The 18,935-nt window shown below is 48.8% G+C and overlaps 1 long non-coding RNA gene across 7 annotated transcripts in view; it reads right to left on the reverse strand.

Moving 5' to 3' along the window:
• Window positions 1-348: 348 nt before the first annotated feature.
• LOC105469110 (uncharacterized) overlaps window positions 349-18,935 on the reverse strand; it is a 46,045-nt gene continuing 27,458 nt past the window's right edge. For all 7 annotated transcript variants that reach the window (XR_979820.2, XR_011616007.1, XR_011616005.1 and 4 more), the window contains 2 exons: window positions 16,536-16,642; window positions 349-503 (listed from right to left, as the gene is read on the reverse strand). This is a non-coding gene — a long non-coding RNA (uncharacterized lncRNA). The remainder of the gene's footprint in view (window positions 504-16,535; window positions 16,643-18,935) is intronic.

Here is an 18,935-nt window from a genome sequence, read left to right on the forward strand (position 1 = left end):
CTAGGCTGAACTAATAAAGGAATAAGTGAATGAATGGGCAAAAGAATTAATAAATACAATAAAAATGATCAACCATAGAGCAGTCTGTACCAGACCCAGACATGGCACCCCCCCTTCTTACAGAGCCCAGCACAGACTAAAATCACCAAGACAATCTGATTTGGTAATGGTTAAGATGAGAAGTTCAACTGTTCTCTGGGGTAATTTGACACAGAAAGGGGGAGTAGGAGCAACACTGAATGCCAGTTGAGCCTACTGAGTGTAGTAATTAGGGTAATTAATGCTAGCAACTGGCCCCAAAATCTTGGTGGTTTCATAAAACTGCTCAGTGGTTTATTTCTCACTCACATCAAGTTGAATGTAGATGTTGCTGATCAATTGGTTCTTCTAGGAGACTCTCCTCCAAGTGGTGACTCAGGGATCCAGGATCCTCCCTGAATCTTGAGGCTCTGCTGTCCCTAGGATATCCTGGAAGTCCTCTGTTAGGGATTCTCTATATTGAGCTGAAAGATGAGAAAAGAAAGAAAACATGGAGAATCTCCCACCCAATGCTCAACCACCTTGGCCTGGAAGTAATATGCATCATTTCCATCCAAATTCCATTGGTGAGAACTAATCATATGGACCTACCTAGATGCAAGAGGGGCTGGAAAATATAATCCATGACTGAGCAGCTATTTTCCAGAAATGGTGATACACCATGGATGTGGAACACATTTTTGTTGGTCAGCTAACTATTTCTCTTACCCTCAGGTACAGTATTAACTTGAGGCTATGACATCAAAAATATGTTAGACCTTGTCTTAGTCTATTTTGTGTGGCTATAACAGAATACCACAGACTGGGTAATTTATAAACAATATAAATTTATTTGACTTATGGTTCTGGAGGTTGGAAAGTCCAAGAGCACAGTGCTATCATCTGATGAGGGCTTTCTTGCCATGTCATCCCATGGCAGAAGGGGAAGGGCAAGAGAGTATGTGCGAATAAGAGCAAGAGAGAAAGGAACCTAACCTAGCCATTTTATCAGGAACCAAACCTAACCTAGCCATTTTATCGGGAACCCACTCCCACAATAATACCATTAACCCATTCAGAAGAGCAGAGCCCTCATGACCTAGTCACCTCGTAAAGGTCCTACCTCTCAACACTATTGTATTGGGGATTGTACTTCCAATACATGAATTTTGGGGGATGTGTTCAAATTACAACATTCCACTCCTGGCCCCCAAATGTATATCTTCACCCTGCAAAATACAGTCATCCCATTCTAATAGTCTCCAAAGTCTTAATTCATACTAGCATCAACTCAAACATCCAAAATCCAAAGTCTCACCTAAATTAGATGTGGGTGAGATGGAAGGCATGATTCATCCTAAAGCAAATTTCCTCCAGCTATGAGGTGTGAAATCAATACAAGTTATCTACTTCCAAAATACAATGGTGGGACAGGCGTAGGATACACACTCTCATTCCAAAAGGGAGAAATAGGCAAGATGAAATGAGTAATAGGCTCCAAGTAAGTCCAAAACCCAATGGGGAAAACAACATTAAGTCTTAAGTCTTCTGAATAACCTTTCTTGACTCCATGCCTTGCCTTCTGGAAACACTAGGACAAAGATTGGGCCCCACAACCATGGTTTTACTGGGCTCAGTTCACTCAGCAGCCCTCACGGGTTGGAGTCTCAGACCAGTAGCATTTTTTTTTTTTTTTTTGAGATGGAGTCTCATTCTGTTGCCCAGGCTCGAGTGCAGTGGCACAATCTCAGCTTACTGCAACCTCTGCCTCCAGGGTTCAAGTGATTCTCCTGCCTCAACCTCCCGAGCAGCTGGAACCACAGGTGCATACCACCACACCCAGATAATTTTTGCATTTTTAGTAGAGAGGGGTTTCGCCATATTGGTCAGGCTGGTCTTGAACTCCTGACCTCGTGATCTGTCCACCTCAGCTTCCCAAAGTGCTGGGACCACAGGCATGAGCCACCGCGCCTGGCCGCCAGCAGCTCTCTTAGTCCGATGCTGCAAGCTCAAGCTAGTAGCTCTATAGTTCTAGGGTCCTGGGAGTGGCCCCACTCTCATGGCTCCAATAGGCATTGCCCTAGGGGGGACTCTGTCATAGCTCTGACTTCACATTTCCACTTGGCATTGCCCTAGTAGGGGCTTTCTATAGTGGCTCTGCCTCTGGTGACAAGTCTGTGGCTGAAGCCCTGGACTGTCCACAACATCCTTTAAAATCTAGGTAGAGAAGGTCATGCCCTCATAGCTCTTGTATTCTGTGCATGTGCAAAATTAGCACCGTGTGAATGTTGTCAAGATTCACAGCCTGTATATTCAGGAGTAGTGAGTCAGGCCACATCTGGGCCTACTTAAGCCATGGCTGGGGTGGCTGAGGAGCTCTGCACCTGAATGTGGGGAACAGAAGCCCAGTGTGGCTCTGGGCCGCAAGCCCATGAAGGGTACCCCAGGCCCATCCCTCAAAATCATTCTGCCCTGCTAGAGTTCTCAGTCTGTGATGTGAGGAGTAGCCTCAAAGATCTCTGAAATGCCTTTGGAGTCTATTTTAGTCTGTTTTCTGCTACTGTAACAGAACACCACAGACTATGTAAATTATAAACAAAAGAAGTTTATTTGGTTCTGGAGGCTGGGAAGTCCAAAACCATGGCGCTGGCATCAGGGAATGATTATCCTGTGGTATATGGGTGGAACACAGAAGTTTGCACACAAGACAGAAAGAAATGGGCAAAACTTATCCCTTTATCAGGAACCCACTCTGACAATAACTAAACCACTGCTTCAATAATAGCATTAATCTATTCATGAGGAAAAAGCCCTCTTAATTACCTAAATACCTCTTAAAGTTCCTGCCACCCAATACTGTTATATTGACAATTAAATTTCAATGTGACTTTTGGAGGAGACATTCAAACCACAGTAGGTTCACTCTCCCATTGTCTTGGTGATTCCTTCTGTCAGTACTGATCTTCTTAGCAAATGGTCACTTAGCCACATCCTTAGTTTGCTCTCCTAAACATGTTTTTTCATTCTTCACATGATCAGGCTGAAAATTTTTAAGATCTTTTCATTCTTCTTTTCTTTTCTGCTAATTATAAATTCCATCTTCAAATCATTTATCTCCTCTTACTGTGTGTGGTTAAAAGTAGACAGCTTCTTCACTATTTCGCTTAAAAATTTTTTCTGCCACATATCCCAGTTCACCATTCTTAATTTTTGCCTTCCATAAGGCCTTCAGGCATGGACATAATTCAGCCAAGTTCTTTGCAACTTTATAACAAGGATAGCTTTTACTTCAGTTCCCAATACCTTCTTTCTCATTTCCATCTCAGACTTCATCAGAATGGCCTCTACCATCCATATTTCTACCAACATTCTGATCACAACCACTTAAGTAATTTCTAAGAAGTTTCAGACTTTACCCACATTTCTTCTCTTCTTCCGAGCCCTCTGCAGAATCACTGTTACTGCTCTATTCATGGCAATCTAGACCTTTTCTAACCAGCTTCTCTAGATGCTTCCAGCCTCTACTCATTACCCAGTTCCAAAGCTGCTTATATATTTTCAAGTATTTGTTATAAAAAATAGCACCACTTCTCACTACCAATTTTCTGTCTCAGTCCATTTTGTGTTGCTCTAACAGAAAACAACAGACTGAGAAATTTATAAACAATAGCAGTTTATTTGACTCATGATTCTGGAGGCCAAAAAGTTCAAGAGCATGAGGCTGGCATCTTGTGAGGACCTTCTTGCTGTATCATTCCATGGTAGTTGGTGGGAAAGCAAGAGAGTGCACATGAGCATAAGCAACAGAGAAACGGAGACAAACATATCCTTTTTATCAGGAGCCCACTCTTGTGATAATGCCATTAATTCATTCATGAGAGCAGAGTCTTCATGACCTAATTACCTCTTAAAGGTCCTGTTTCTCAACAATGTCACACCGGGGATTATGTTTCCAACACATGAATTTTGAGACACACACTCAAACCATAGCAGACCTAGGCCTTTCATGGGAGGGAACACAAACTAGAGAATGTAGGCAGACATAAAGCTGTGTCCATTAAAGAGGTGAAATATATTATTTGCATTCTATTTACTGGGTAACCAGCAACATACTGGACACTGAGTTTAAGAAGTATAAAAATTGTGTATCTTGTAATTCCAGGCTTTGAGCTGTTTTCAGTCTGACTGATGAGACAAGGTTTGTGCCAGTGAAAGTAGAGATTAATTCAAGACAGATGTGATCACCAGTCTCTGCAGGCATAAATCAAGTTTCGTAACTTACTGAACTAGTATTTGAACCAACATTTCTTCCTATTTTCATCCCAGTAGCATCATCCTAATCTGGTGACCTTAAGGTCTTTAAAACATCTGGTTATTACTGGAAGAATGTTGCCTCCATCTAAAAGTTGCAACAAAGCTTTCTTTCCCCGAGAAAAATCTAGCCAGCCCTTTGTGTAGGTTGACTATAGTGGGCATGTGCCCAGCATCATTTTCCTGATGGTTCATTCTCCCTCACCCAATGCTGAACCTTCTCCAATCTAAGGAAGTGGTAAGTCCATGAGCCGATAAAAATATGCCATCTACATGACACAGTGATCAGTTAAAGGAAGACTCAAGTTGGTCCAATAAAAATCCTTCCCTAGAATTAACTTAAAGATACTAAAAGACAAAATTTATTTTCCAATTGAGGTTGATAAGCTTGGAAAATATGAATTTGGGCTACTTGTGGCCATGTTTCTCACCACAGCAGAGATCATTTTCCAGAGTGAAGCCAAACAAAAGATGGCAGGCAGAGGAGCAAGAGATTTGGAGACTCAGTCTCATCCCTGAAGGCAAGTTCCTACTGCTGTCCCAGAATCCATCAGAGCTCCTGGACCAATACATTCCCCATTTGCTTAAGCTGATTAAGTTGATTTCCATCACTTGCAAATAAGTGAGTCCTGACTAATATGTTGGCTTCACAGTGCCATGCCCAGCACATCTTATCTACACATCTCTATTTTCCTGCAGAAAAACAACCATTGGACAGAATGGGCTATGAAGCTCTTCTTAAAAGCACACATTCCTGGGCTTAACCCCAGACTTACTGATCCAGAATCTCTGGGGATGGGACCCAGGTATTTGTGTAATGCTATCAGTGATTTTGTTGCACATGCAGTGCCAAGTTTGCAGCGTGGGATCACCACATCCCATTGGCTGATTCCTGGAGTCAAACTCCCCTGGAAAATTTTGCTCTAGCCAGGTATCACACTTTAAGATGAATACTAAAGGGTGTTACGGTTTTAATGTGTCCCCCAAAGTTTATGTGTTTGAAACTTAGTCCCTAATGCAACAGGGTTGGGAGGTGGGACATTTAAGAGTAGATTAGGTCATAAGGGCTCTGTCCTCACAAATGGATTAATGTTATTATCCCAGAAAAAGTTTAGTTATTGTGAGAGTGGACTTGTTATAAAAGTGAATTCAACTCCCGCTTGCCCTCTTGCTTCCTCACACTCTCTTGCCTTTTCACCTTCTGCCATGGGATGATGCAGCATAGAGGCTCTCACTAGATGCAGGCCCCATGACCTTGGACTCCCCAGCCTCCAGAACTGTAAGAAATAAATTTCTTTTCTTTCTAAATTACCCATCTGTGGTATTCTGTGATAGCAACACAAAATGGACTCAGACAGAGAGCATGACCAGGAGAAAACCAGGTCAGTGAGGGCACTCACGCTGTTCTTCCTCTGATGTGTTTTTTCAGAAATCAGGGTGTTTAACCAGGGAAACAGCAAATCCACGAGGGATGTTCTGTCTTCAACAGTGTGAAAACTGTCATGTGGAAGAATAACAGATTGACTTTGTGGTGTTCCAGAGGACAGGCCTTCAACCAAGGGCATCCTGGTGCCAGATTTCAGCTAAATAAAGGGAAGAACTTTCCAGCAATTAGAGCTGCCCCATGGTAGAAGGGCTGCCACAGAAAGTAGTGAGCTGCCCGGCTCGGCCGTGTGCAGACATCAGCGGCTCACCATCTGTCAGTTGCTCTGGCTGGGGCTGTTCCACTGGACAGAAGGCTGGACGAGCTGCCATTTTCTTGCCAGGATTCTACAATTCTAGAACGTGGTCTGGGGACAAAAGAGGCCAGGCTTACCAGAGGGGCCAAGTGGCCAGAAGGGGAGAGACGTACACAAGTTTGCTGGAAGGGCTCATGTGAGAAACCAAACTCAAGATAGGCCTTGCAGGGCACACAGGTAGCATTAATTATAGCACAGGCCAGCACTGAAGTCAGGAAATTTTCCACTTTTCGTAACTTGGTTTTATTTTACTATTATTATCATGAGTGTGAATTACTGTGATAAAGAGGGGGGAAATCCCAGATATTTCCATTTTGGAAAAATAAAATAAAATCAATAAACTGAAGCCTAATAATGAATATTCATGTCATTGAATATAAACAAGGAGAGTGAAGGAAGGGATATTGTGAATGAAGTAGCTTCCATGTCAAGAAAAGTAGAGCACTGGGGCCGGGCGCAATGGCTGTAACCCCAGCATTTTGGGAGGCCGAGGAGGGAGGATTGCTTGAGGCTGAGAATTCAAGACCAGCCTAGACAACACAGTAAGACCCCATCTCCACAAAAACAAATGAAAACAGAACACCATGGTGCAGGATGCCTGCTCCCTCGGTCCTCAAGGTCAGAGTACCCAGCAGAACCCAGCAGAACCTGAGTTGTGTCTTCACTCAGGGTTTCTCAACCTTTTTCATGCCCAGGCATTTGGAAACTTCTCCAAGTACACTACTATATTTCTGCAGCAGGGAGAAGATTGGAGACCAAGTAGGGAAACGGGGAGGGACAGAGACACTTGAAAGTGGACATCAGACTCTCATTTTGCAGGGGAAGGAGAGAAGAGCCCATGCACATAATGCCGCCCCCGCAGCAGAGTGATAAGGTTGCACAGTGGGACTGGGCACAACCCTGCGGAGGCTGATAAATCACTCAGAACTCTGGAATTTGCAAGTGACAGAAACTGAACTCAACTAGCTTAAGCAAAAGGGGGATTTATTGGCTCTTGTAGCTAAGAGGATTCTGGGACAGCTCACATAATTAAAGAAAAGACTGTGGGGACCAGGACTTTGGGACCAATTCTCTGTCTACAACTCCATCCATGACTCCATCCATCTGTCTCCTCTCCCACACACCCCTACCCAGTTTTCATCTGCGCTTGTCTCTGGTCGCAGACAGGCTCTCTTCCGCACTGATGAAGACGGCCACCAGACACCTCACATTCACACCTTCCCACTCCCGCATCCCTCGAGAAAAGCTCCTGCTGGCAGGATCCATGGCCCAATCTCAAAGGAAGGACTCTGATTGGCCCTGCTCTCATGCCCCGCACCCCCCTCGGACTGATCACTTTTGTACGGGGGATGGGCCCTGTGATTGGTCAGGTGTGGGTTCCATGCCTGTCCCTAGGGGCTCGGGAAGAGTGAGGGGCCTTAATAGCAACCTCTACTGGGGTCTGGGGTCAGCCCTGGGATGCATCAGGGGAGTGGGAAAGTGGTGAAGGAGGATCTTGGAGCAAAGAGGAAGGGCCACTCACCTCCCCCTGGGAAAGTCCTCGTGGGCTGATGGTCACTGTAGGACTCCCTCCCTCCCTCCCACCTGCTGACCCATGAGTCGGGCGGCTCTGCCTTCAGTGTGTGGAGGGATCCAGGCAGGACTGGCTGAGGGCAGCTCGCCCTGGCCCTCAGAGGATGATGCTTGGTGAGGTTCAGCCTCTGTACACACACACACACACTTGCATACTCACACGCATCCACACAGATGCACACTCACATACCCTCATACCCACCAGACACACCCTGACACACACAGAAATGCATACACATTCACACACACACTGACACACTCATACCATCACAAATGCACACTCACAGACACACTTGTATTTAGACACATTTGCACACACAGACACACATTGACATACTCACACTGACACTCATACACACACAGATGCACACACACACTCTCATGCTCACCATACTGACACACTCATAGACATGCTTACACATTCACACAGATACACATACACTGACACACGGACACATAGTCAGATGCACACTCACACTGACAAACACACACTCCCACAATTTACGCACACATTCATGCAGATGCACAATCACACATGTGACACTCACCTTCACAATTCACCCACACATACACTCAGACACATTCACTCATGCTCACATGCACTCACACACTGTCACAGTCACACACTCATAGACCACTCATACACACACTTTCACACATTCACACACTTTCACACATTCACACACTCTCACATTCACACATACATGCACACACATTCTCACACACATTCACACACACTAACACACACATTCAGACACACCCTGTCACATATGCTCACACTCACCCACACACTCAGACTCACACAATCACACTCACATATACTCTAATATATGCTCACACAGTCTCACATATCCACACACTTGATACACACACTCTCACATTTGCACACACACACGCACTCTCCCATATGGTCCCATTCACACATGCACTTGCACACACACTCACGCTCACACACATTTGCACACACATACATACTCACATTCTCACACTTTCTCACACACACTTACACACTCTCACACTCACACACACACTCCTCCATCCCGTAGTCCCTTTGAAAGTCAAGATGGTACCTCCCACTGCCTCCACACAGGCCTTACTGAGAGCACGTGGGGGGTTTGCTCCCCTGGCTCCACAGAGGACACGGGGCCACCTGGCTGCATCTCCCCCCTGGCTGGGAAGGTCTCACACTGTCCCCTCTACTCCCCTCCAGGCAGGATCACCTTAGCCTGAGCATCCCAGTGGGAAAGAGTCTGTCTTGTTTCTAAGGCCTCCAGAGGAAATGCTCATTCCCAGGGAAGGCAAGAAGAGAGAGAAGACGGTGCCTCTAAACTGCCTGGCAGCCAAGAGCACGTCCTCAGTGAAGGCGTCCAAGAGCACGACCTCAATGAAGGCATCCTTGTCCCACCGCCCTGCCTGAGAATTCCCAGACTGCGGTTGGAACTGTGCACCCCCAGACCATCTCTGCACCTTCTCTGAGTCCATTTCCCCACCTGCTTGGTGGAGGTCAACATGCCTGCCCCGAGGGCCACCCAGAGGACACCAGGAGAGATCAAGTGGCACCCAGCACAGAACTGCCCACTCAGGGACGGGTCGACAAGGTCGGCTCCCTTTCCCTCCTGCAGAGGTCACAGCTGGGAGACGGTGGACTCCCACGTGAAATCAGAGGAGAGTGATCCCTGGGCAGGGTCTGCCTTGTCAGCTGCATAATCTGTCCTGGCTGAGGCAGAGAACCTCAGATCTTCACCATCCTCAAAGCTCACTTCCCAAAGAGTCCAAACAGGAAAGCCACTCTAACTCCCCTGCGTGGTTTGGAAATCCAGACATCAAAGCCTCTCACTGCCTGTGGGCATTTTCTACCCGCTCCCTATGCTCTCTTCATCCACACTTCCCTCCCCCTACAGGCCCCTGGCCCTCCTCAGTGGACCCCTATGTCCTTCCTCTCCTCCGCTCAATCAACAAGACCTTTCCAACAGTGGTCTCTGCCATGAAGCCCCTGCAAGCCACAGCCTCTAAACCCTGGTTCCTAACCAGCTCCTCCGCATACCCCTGCCTGTCCCTTGCCTCCTAGCTGGATTTTGATTTAGGATCTAGCTCCAGGAGACCCAGGTCCTGGAGGGCACAGGTCTTGCGTAGTGGACACACTGCTACAGCCAGGCCTGGCTCAGTGGCAGGGCACATCCAGGGCCCCTTTGGATGGCACTAAAGAGGCCACGTGAACAGTTCCCTCATTCCCCCGGGAATTTGTCTGCTCTTGGTCTCCCTCCAAAACATCACTTCTCCTTTCAGAGGCCACCCCTTTTCTGTTAGTTGATATTTATGGGTAATAAGCCAAGCACATCGAAGCGGAGGTGAAATGCCTCTTGAAATAAATACTCTCCCCAGCAAACAGGTCAATCCATCCAGGCAGGATGGGCTTTGCTGGCAGCCAGGGAAGGGCAGGCAGGAGCCCTGGGAGCAGGAGGGAGAAAGGGCTTCCGGGGACTCTGAAGGATGAGATGGGATGGGTTGGGGGAGAGGTGGGCGCGTCACCGCATTTGACGCTGTCATCAAAAGTGGAAATGGAAGGCGCAGCTTCTCAGCCCCTCAGACTCCCATCACAGCAGAGATGAAGCAGGTCATTTTAAAGGCTGGCTCTGGAGTGGCAAAGACAGACCGTGCAGTGCAGAAGCCTCTCTAAGTGGGGAGGGTGAGGAGTCAAGGTCACTGAAAGTCAGCAAAGCCTCCGTCCATGAGTGCTGGGGCTCGGAAGGTCCTAGGACATGAGGGGAGCCTGGGCCAGGCTGCAGAGGTCCAGGACATGGATGGGGCTGTGCATGTGAGCTGGGGCTCATCGGAGGTCATTAAGCCCCCTGCCTCACCTCTTAGCAGGACCACCTCACTAAACCCATCCTCAGTTTACGGTAGCCTCTCCTGGTGTCAGTTTCTTCTCAGGGAAAGGGTCATTCAGTGGGGCAGGGCAGGGCACCACTGAGCTCCACACCTAAGGGATGGAAAAATAACTCCAGCTTCTAAATCTGTCCCCTCCCATGAGGACTGTAGCCTATTTCTACTTCCAGAGGTGACCTCTCCTCTGTTACAGATCCATAAGACCTGGTCCATGCAGAGAGCTTCACCCCAACACACATTCCCAGGCACAGCAGATAAAGATATTCCAGAAAGCACACACATACACACATGCACAGGCCTGTATGCACACTTACACATGTGCATATATACACATGCATGCACATATATACTACACACACATGCATGCACACATGCACACACTGTCAAACTGCTCATACAGATCCAAACTCCACTTGCACAGCCACACAAAGAAACAAAACAATCCCACACTTAGTTTCTACTCTTAACTGCCAGAAAAGCCGGGGGTGCCTTTCACATGCTAGGGACAAAACCAGGAAGACAGGCGAGGCTCTTCTTCACCCACCTAAATTCCTTCTGACCATTTCTCAAAGACCCACAGCCCAGCCTTCTCATGATACTGTCCTTCACTCTTGCAGGGGACACTCATGGAGCCTGAGACTGCCAACCTCGTACCCAAGGCCCACGAATAGAATATGGAAGGAAGGCTCTTAGACAAAGAGGTCAGGGTCAGCTTCTCCGTTTGATCTCCCCAGCTGCAAAGGGGCAGTTCAGAGCTCGCTGGGCCTGCCTGGCAGGGGAGAGGAGTGGAAGAGGGGAGAGAAGGGGTGAGAAGTGAAGCAGGCAGCCGGCGGTGGCCAGCATCCTCTGCAGCATGAACATCAGGTCATGAAATGCAATTAGGGCTGCTTGTGCCTAACCTCCCTTCCTCTGCAGCTCCCCGTGACTTGGCAGATTATTTGTAGGACGCTCCAAGCTCCATTAGTTTAGCATCGTTTGACCTTGAGGGTCTGCTACAGAGCATACATCCAACTGGCTGCCTTCCATCTGCACTGGGGCAAGTGGGGACCAGGCTTCGTCACTTTGCTGAAGACCAAGCTCTTGGCCGAACCAGTCTGAGTGTCTCCATCACCATCCCAGGATACAAGTGCCTCTTGTGTGTCGAGCTGGTGAGACCTCCTCTGCCCCCAAGCTCTATGGCACCAAGACGGCCTGCAAGCCACTGCTCTCCTCCCCTACAGAGTGGACTCCTCCATACGGGAAAGGGCTAAGCAGCTTCCAGCCTTTTGGGGAGTGGGTGTTTGATGAGAAGTATTGCATTTGTGGATGAACGAATAAATGCACAGCCCTGGAGAAGAAGCCCCTTCATGCTCATCTCCTTTATTTTCTTCTTTCCTTCTCCTCCTGAAAGTCATATCCTCTCCTGCCTGCGGGCTCAGGTGCTGTGTTCTACCAGCTTGCCACACTCCCCTCTGCTGAGCAGGCTCCCGCGGCTCTGGAGGACACACTCCAGTGTTTGTTCTTTGCTTTCTTCTCATGTCGTTCCCTTTTCCTCAGGTCCACTCTGGGGAGGTGCTGAGATCAGGATTGGTGGAGGGGCCCTGCTGGTCCTTCCTCCCCACACGCTCCTCACCTCACCCGCAGCTGGACAGAACAGAGCCTCAGGCTGGCCTTGCAGTGTTCCGCTGTCATCCGTGAGAGCCCCCAGGGCTGCTTCTTGCCCAGGATGCGAGGCTTTGCACGGGGACCTCTACCCCACCAACCCCCCTGCTTGCTTTCTGCACACCTATACCATCCTGGCTGAGTCTAAGAACTGGTTGCAATGAAATGCATGACAGAAGAGGAAAGAGCCTTCCCCAAATTGTCAGACTGAGCCCTAGCCCCAGGTACAGAGAAGGGGGTAAGAGAATTTCACTCCTGGGTCTTCTCAGTCAAAACCTTCTAGCACTGGAGGCAAGAGGAGGGGAAGACAAAGAGGAAGGGATCCTCTTCTTTTCTCCCAAAACCTCGTGCTGACTTGGGCTTCCGCAGCCCTGCCTCCCAGGACAGCATCTCACCTTTCAGACCTCTCTCCCTGCTACCACCTTCCTGCCCACTTAGAAACCTGCTCTAGGTTAACCCTGGAAAGCAGCGGATAAGTAATTCGTACTAGAGTGTGTATTACTAGAGTATGAATCACTCAACAAGAACTTGATACTCTCACCCCAGTGTGTCTTCCTGTGAGAGGGGCTGATGTTTTCGACCTGGGAAAGCAAGTGGCTTCCATCTCCCATGCCCAGTCTAGCTGGCCCCGGCTGCCTAGAGCACCCCAGGAAGACTAGGAAAGAGTCTTCTGAAGCCACCTCTGGGCTCAATGAGAAAGAGTGCTCTGATCAATTGGTGATGTCTGCCATGGACACAGGATGAGGAGAGTCCTAGTAGGTTCGCTCGGTATTTGACATTCCAGATTTAATTCCAAAGGACTTACGTAGTGAAATTTCAGAACTGTATGACATGAGCCCTGCTCTAATTAGGACAATGAGGTAAGCAAAGGCTGGCTTGGCCAATCCCAGCTGTTTCTCCCACTCCCCACCCGCCACAGTTGGCTAAACTGAAATCAGAGAGAAGGATGCACTGCTGCAGCCACTGGGCTCCCAAAACCCGTGCAAGGCACGCTGGAAAGATGGGGAACCATGGGTCAAGCAAGGCCGAACTCTCTCTGGGCCAGAAAAGTGGGTATGGATGAGTGGCCATGGAAGAACAACTCTTCCCTTCTCTGTTCAAGGTCAGGGGTGGGCGAGAAATGTTTCTGATTTGATTCCTCCAACTAGAACAGTGGTTCTCAGGTGTCGCTGCACATGGAATCACTTAGGAAGCTTTTTAAAAACACAGATGCCTGGACTTCAGTCCCAGAAATGCTGGCTTAATTGGTCTTGGGTGCAGCCTGGGCTTAGAGAAATGTTAAAATCTCCCCATGTGATTCTAATCTTTCATCCAAGGTCGAGGCCACTGGGCTGAAAGGATTTTTGAGAAATCATTTAGGCCAGTGTTTCTGAAACTGTAATATTCATTCAAATCATCTGGGATTGTGTTAAAATGAAAATTTTGATTAGACCGGGGTGAGGGCCCACGAGTCTTCATCTATACCAAGCTCCCCAGTGATGCTGATACTCCTGGTTCTAGGATCACACTTTCAGTAGGAAGGATTTAGGCCACTGGTTCTCAGAGTACAGTCCCCTGACCTGGCAACCTCAATATCACCTAGGAGCTCCTTAGAAATGCACCTTCTTGCATTCTATCCCAACCGACTGAATTGGGAACTTGGGGGCACACTCAAGTGTGGGAACCAATGGTCACTGAGAGGGGCCAGTCTCCTGCTTCCAGGACACACCTGTTCCCCAGGTCTGCAGGATTCCTTCAGAAGAGCCCTCTTGGATACAGCTCCCTTCCTGGTCCAGCCAGATGCGTGTTTTGGGGGGTGGTGAGAACAAGTGTGAAGGAATTAATGAGTCCATATGTCAATTTTTGGCAAGGAATAAATTCACACAGTAAATGCACAAATGTCTAGTTTTCCAACCCCGAGGGAGAAGGGAAAAAAAACACCTGAAAAACACCAGCAATGGAGAGATGAAATTCAATTCCAAACTAAAAATACACATAATTTATCATTATCTAGAAGGAGATTGGGTGAAGGCCATTAGCGGGTATTTTCTGGTTGGTGCTGTTCTCAATAGCATGAGCGGCGAGCCAGAAGGGTTACTGCCCTACATTTCCCTTTGTTGCAGTTAGCAGCAGCAACTCCACTGCACAGAAGGCCCCACGCTGCTTCCTCCCACCGGAAATGATTTCCCATTATCTAGTGGCTGCTGGGTAAAGGGCATCAGGGCTCCAAAGGTACCAGCCTCCTGAGGGGCAAAGCCACCTCTATTTCTCAGAAAAAGAACTTAAACCCAGCAGGGCTACTGCAGATAGACTACCCTGGGGGCAGGGGCCCAGGGCTGGTAGTGGGATGGAGTATTTTCCACAGCGGCGTGGCAGCTTGGGCTTGGTAGAGAGGAGGCAGGAGCCTCCAGGATGACTGTGGCTGTCCCCACCTGTTCACTTCCTGGGATGCAAGGAGGATTTGCAGAAGAATGTGGGTGCATTGCCCGGAAACCCATGTGGCCAGGCAGATCTGAATCGGAACTAACCTCAGACTACAGGGGAAGACCCCAGGAGAGGAGGTGGCCAGTTTTATGTACACCAACATCCTTGAGCACCTGCAGCGTGCCGGGCACTGGGGACACAGTAAGGAATGGGACAGAGTTCCTGCCCTCGCGTTGCACACAACCCAACAGCCACCTGGTCAAGCTGCCACAGACGTGTTCACTCATCAGTAAGGACCAGGATGCATCCTAGCTGTTGAGTGGTAAGGACACCTGTCTCCCGGAGCTGCCATGATCAAAAATGACCTTCATCTCAGTCTCCAGGATGCTGGCTGCATTTCTCTTCCTGTTCTTTCCTGCCAGTGTGGCTGCTCCCAGATCCCCATGAGGTTTCTGTCTTCATATTGCCTTGTCTGTCCATAAACCCCATTACATGAAATAGCCTGTGCAAGCCTCTGGGCCCGACAACCTAAAGAACCTCTTATCAGCTGTAGGTCAATCCCTTAAAATGCTGTTATGAAGACAAAATGAAAACCAGTGAACAAAAACGGAAGGGTTGAAGGCAGCAAGTAAATTCAGCAAATGGACCCTTTGGAGGACTGGCCATGGCGTGAATTGGATTTCAGGAAAATGACCTTTGGGAAATTGGGCTACCTCATCTCAGGCTCCATTGAGCCCCAGGTCGCTCTTGGCCTGGGGCAGGCTGCAGGGGATGCCTTGGGCAAAGTCTTTTCTGGGAAGCCAGGCAGGTGCTCTCTTCCTCACTCAGCCCCACACCCTGTGGCTTCCCAGAAAAGTCCTCATTCCAGCTGTAGATTATACCCAGCCTTGACTCACTGAAGAAGTTCAGAAAAGACTTTGGAGCCTTGAAGAATGGAAAGGGGAAGGAAGAGACGCCTGAAAGGGCAGACTGTGAATACTGTCCCCCAGCAGCTATTTAAGATAAGTGGTGGCACCTCCTTCCCGCAGCAGCAGCCCCTGGAGAAAGCTCCAGCTGTCCCAAGCCCTTCCTTTCCTGCCTGATCACGCAGAGCTGTCAGGGAGCTGGTTGGAGACGAGGGACACAAGCCAGGGTGTGCTCCCAGCCCACTAGCAAGGCATCCCTCTCTGTGCAATAACAACTCTTGTCCTATGAATTATGTTGTTTTTTAAAAATAGCTTTTGACAAATGGGGTACGTACACACCATGGAATACTATGCAGTCATAAAAAGGAATGAGATCATGTCCTTTGCAGGGACATGGTGGAAGCTGGAAGCGGTTATTCTCAGCAAACGAACGCAGGAACAGAAAACCAAATACTGCATATTCTCACTTACAAATGGGAGCTGAACAATGAGAACACATGGACACAGGACAGGGGGTTCTGTTGGGAGTTGGGATGGGAAAAGGGAGAGCATTAGGAAAAATAGTTTTTTAAAAAGTAGCTAATGCATGCTGGGCTTAATATCTAGGTGGTGGGTTGATAGGTGCAGCGAACCATCATGGCACACGTTTACCTATGTAACAAACCTGCACATCCTGCACAGGTACCCCACAACTAAAAATTAAAATTTAAAAATGAATAAATAAATGGCTTTTGACAACTGGTACTGCTCTTCACAATTAGTCCTGAGAGTCCCCAAACTCCAGCCAGCAGTGTCCCTAATTATTGGTGAATTATTGAACACCAGTAATTCACTCTGCTTTCCTAAGCTCAGTCTTTGAGGGCAGGAGATGGCAAAGGTCTAGGAAATGACTTAAGAATCCGGAAGAATACTCAATCTGACCCCCTGCCAAGCCCCCACCCAAGTCTATTGTGATCAAGGTCCTGCTCTCACCTCCTCCCTGGGGCTGCTTAGCCGAGGGTCGCCGCGGCCGCCTGCTGCTGAGTAGAACAGAACCTTCCAGCCCTTTGACCCCACTCACCTGCTCTAAAAGCGAGTGGACTCAGTGTTCTCTCTCCCTCCCTGCTTCTTGCGAGGTCACGTGCTCCCATTTCCACCCCTCTGGCTGCTCCCTCCTCGTTGTCTTTTCTTTAAAAGGAAAACAAAAAAAAAGGCAACCTTAATGAGGTATAACTTAAACATCGTAACATTCACCACTTTAAGTGAACAATTCAACAAATTTTAATGAATGTGTCATCAAAATCGCTCCAATTTGATGGTCCTCTTCCTCTGCCTCTGGATAAGTGCTGGTCTTCATGCCGCGCCGTCTGTGCCCGCGACGATACAGGTGCCCAGACCTTGCCGCTCAGTTCCAGGGACCTCAAATGTGGTATGTCACAAATTCCACTCATCAAACTGACTCCTCCTCTGCACTCTCTACCGTAGTGGATGGTACCGTCACCTACCCAGTGCCCAAGCAGACACCACCGAGCCACGGCCCACCATCCTTAACAGGCCTAGAGCCCATGCTCTGCTCTCGGGCCACGCTTGCCAAGGCCACCACCATCACTCTCAGCTGGGGTCCCGTAGCGCCGTCACCTGGTCTTCCTTCCTGCACTCCTAGCCACCCATCCCCATCTCCAGGTGGCCAGCAAAGGCATCTAAGACACATATGCCATCAGGCAGTGTCCTGCTTAACATCTTTTTTTTTTTTCTTTTGAGACAGGGTCTCACTCTGTTGCCGAGGCCAGAGTGCAGTGGTGCAATCACAGCTCACTGCAGCCTCGACCTTCTGGGCTCCAGCGATCTTCCTGCCTCAGCCTCCCAGGTAGCTAGGACCACAGGCATGCACCACCACCACACCTGGCTAATTTTTGTATTTTTTGTAGAGACAGGGTTAGCCACGTTGCCCAGGCTGGTCTCGAACTCCTGGGCTCAAGTGATCCTCCCACCTCAGCCTCCCTAGTAGCTGAGACTACAGCTGTGTGCCACCAGGCCCAGCTAATTTTTTTTATTCTGTAGAGAAAGGGTTTTCCCATGTTGCCTAGTCTGGTCTCAAACTCCTGGTCTCAAGTTACCCGCCTGTCTCAGCTTCCCAAAGGGCCGAGATTACAGGTGTGAGCCACTGCGCCCAGCCTTCGCATCATTCAGCAGCTCCACTGCCTGGGGTAAGGTCCAGTCCCCATGCTGAGGCTCCATGAGGCTCTGCTGCCAGGTGTTTGGCTGAGGTCCCCTTGTCACCTTTGGAAATGCAACAGTTGTGGGCGGCCCCAGTCTCTGTCCCAAGAACATCAGCCCAGACCCTTGGTCAGAAAAGACTCGGAACGGATTTCGAGGAGCCGCCAGTTCTCCTCTCTGCCTCACAGTATCCCACTGGGTCTGCCAAGTCGAATTCCGAATTGGATGAAGCGACCACTGGTTTGCACATCGACTAGTCCAAGCTTCAGAGGCAAACAGTACAGGTTTCAGGTCACCGCGCTGTGGCTCCCTTACCTCATCCACGCGCCGGGACAAATCGACAGCCTAGCCTCCGCCTCTCACCGGTTGCATTAAGACAGAGAGAGAGCAGCTGGCTTTGCATCTCCAATGGGTTAAAAAAGAGAAGGCAATTCCATCTATTTACAAAATAGGATTACAGGGTTGCAGAATCCTGCTGGGGCCTGGGGGGAAACTTTGAAAACACATTCATTTTGTTTCATCCTTATCAGAGCCACCTGGTCTCCCTTCCCCCACACCAGCCATGTTGATTACTCAGAGACCAAGGCATGAGCAGGAGCTCCTGGTACCCCAGCCTGCAAAAGTGTCGCTGTGGCTCCTTGGGGCTCCTCAGCCATTTGGACTCCTGGCTGGGAGGCTCACGTCCTCGTCAAAAAAGTGCCCCTCCGGAGAAACAGAGGCACCAGCAGCTTTCCCACCAGAGCAGGCCTGCGGAGACCTTGGCCCCTCCCCGAGACCTCCACAGAGCCCTGAACCTACAACGGAGGAGGAATTGATCTTCCTCGGAGACTCCGTTTGTCTATAGGAAAAAAGAAACAAGCCAAAGAAAAGCAAGGGCAAGGGAATCAAGTTATTGTGAAGGGTGTTCAGGCTCCTGAAATAACAAGCACGTTGGTTAAATTGCAGTTTCACTGTGGAACGACTCATCTTGATGCAAAGCCTTTCTTCCCTGCACCAGAGGGGGAAAAAACCACAGTAAACAGGAGGTGGGGGAAATCAATTCCTCATGCGCGTTGCTCATTGAATGAGGGAATCTCAACCCGACTCTGTCCTTTCCTGTCTTCTATTAACTTTGTCAATTTCCCACCTCCTGAGTTGCTGGCTTTGCATGATGAGGTGGGTCAAGGTTTGGGGAGGTGAGCCGGAGGAAGTTGATGGCCCCTTGGGCTGGGCCATGGCCTTTTAACTCTATTATGTTTCTGATGGGGGGCTTTGTCTTCAGATT

Source organism: Macaca nemestrina, chromosome 17 (assembly GCF_043159975.1).
Source record: "Macaca nemestrina isolate mMacNem1 chromosome 17, mMacNem.hap1, whole genome shotgun sequence".
Classification (NCBI taxonomy): Eukaryota; Metazoa; Chordata; class Mammalia; order Primates; family Cercopithecidae; genus Macaca; species Macaca nemestrina.